The sequence below is a fragment of the Pyxicephalus adspersus genome, chromosome 6 (assembly GCF_032062135.1).
Source record: "Pyxicephalus adspersus chromosome 6, UCB_Pads_2.0, whole genome shotgun sequence".
In the NCBI taxonomy this organism is placed as follows: domain Eukaryota; kingdom Metazoa; phylum Chordata; class Amphibia; order Anura; family Pyxicephalidae; genus Pyxicephalus; species Pyxicephalus adspersus.
In genome coordinates this window covers 51,352,850-51,355,116 of record NC_092863.1, presented here as the reverse complement: position 1 = coordinate 51,355,116, position 2,267 = coordinate 51,352,850, and positions in this window count along the sequence as shown.

The following is a 2,267-nucleotide window of genomic DNA, read 5'->3' as shown; positions in this document are numbered from 1 at the left end:
CAAAGCAGTTACTTTCCTGAAGAGACAGAAGACCTTATCAGTATCGCCATTGATTGCATGGAGGAAATTTAGATGAGGTTTACACCTTTTACTGCTATGTATTCCTGTTTGTAATATCTATGTTGACATTTCGGAGAAATCCTCAATCTTTGATGCAGCTTTTCCAATTATTAAACTCATAAATATGTTTATAATAGTACTAATTCTAATCAGAGCTCTTTTTTAAAGAAAATCAAGAATACATTTTAACATTTGATTATGGTTTATTTTGTGTAAAAATTTAGCTTCAGCCTTCCTGCCTTCAAAATGCCAAAGTGCACCTGTCTGACCATGCACAGCAAGGATTCCTAAATAATTCACAGAAATGTACAGTATCCATCAAAACTATTCAGTCCTTGTAATGATTTCAGGTTTTATTGTCAGAGAATTGGGAACAATGATGAATTTTATTATGTTGTCTTGGTTTTTTTGTTTTGAGGGGGATTATTCAAAATATTTGAATTAATACAATACAGAATGACCAATCAACATAGCCATATACCCTGTTTAATCAGTAATTAGTTTACAAATTTTTAGCAGCAAATAAAACCATGTGTCTGTGTGAATGGGTTTTAGTCAGCTCATTCAAAAAGTGTGTCTCCTTTGTCAAATTGCACAAGGACTGGGAATAACCAACCTTTATTTAGGTCAAAGATTATTTTTTTTGGATTGAGGTCTTCACTTGACTATTTCAAAGTATTGATACTTATGTGAACATCCAGAAAGGATTCCTGAGCACTACATCAACGTTTTACCCAGGATTGGTAGCATTACTAAGGAAAAATGTAAAACCTATAGCATAAGCTGTTACTTACATACCCCAACACCTCAGTCACCAGTTGCTGTTAAATACATTTTATATGATTTACTTTGATTGTTTCATTTTTCTATCCCTTTATCCCCTCGCCAGGCATTTTCATATAACTGAATTTCCTTCAGATATTTGTGGCCCTTGACCAATGATCATGATCATCTCAAGTAAAAATTTAGAGTGTGTACAGTGGTCTCCCCGGATGATTGACCGATTGCTGTGCTTTCTCTATAGTGGAGGGCACAGTGGGGGCACCTTACTCGTCCTCCTAACCCCTCTCCTTTCCATAAAACAGAACAGCATTGTGTATACAGTAATTGTTTACTTGTCACCGGAAACAACCACAAAAGATTGTCCCCAGGAACAGTAATCTGACATCTGTATGGGGTTTACCTATGAGAACACCAATATTAGAATCATGTTTTTTACTTGTCATATTCTAATATTCTATAAAAAAAGCTAAATAGACATTTGTATGGTAAGGATCAATATTGCAACACATTTCTCTCAGTTTTCTAGTGTCATATCCACTTATCCACAGTATATTGTATATCTGTATATACACCCATTTTATGAGATATGTAGTTTCCATGTGTCACCAAGGGCATATGCAAATGTAAACTAACTTCTCAAACCTAAGAAATAGCTCTGTTTTTTTAACCCCCTTGCTTATGCTTGGGCATTTAAACTACTGTCTATTGTCTGTTTTTCACAGATCCCAAATGATGGGTTATGTTGCACAATGGACATATAATGGCATAGAGCTAGAGTCCATTCTTCTACTAGCCCTTGCCTATGACCCATTTACCTTCTTTCTTTTCTTGTAAATAATGATATCTTAATCTGTAAATAAACTTATTCATCATGAAAAGATCCAGTGCTTCTTAAAAAATAAAGCACCCAAACACATTCTACAAAGGCTAAAATTTAACGGGAAGCCCAACTTTTTTTTTTTTATTTAGAAATACATATTAACACCATGCACAGCTTTCAGGCATTCTCCAAGCATAATATTGAAAGGATGGGTGTATTTTCAATGTTGCCCTCAAATCCACATGAAAATAGCCACTCTTCTAATGGTAAGTAATTATTGGTAATAAATGGTAATTAAAAAAAAAAAAGTTTGCATTGGTAGACAGCTCATTATCCCTTTTTTTGACGGATTGGGATCCTTGAGTAAAGGCTTTTTAACCTTTAATGTAAACCATGAGCGTTGCCATCAATGACTTTTACAGACTGTTTTGCTGTTATTAACAGAAGTTGTGCTTAAACATTTACTTTCCATATGTTTGTCCAAAAGCACTAAGTCAAGGACACTTTTGAGTGCTTGGTACAACAGTGTTTTTATGTTTTATACCAATTATAGTTCTTTCCTAAAGAATAAACTAAGGAATGGTAAATTCTGTACTGCTACTTA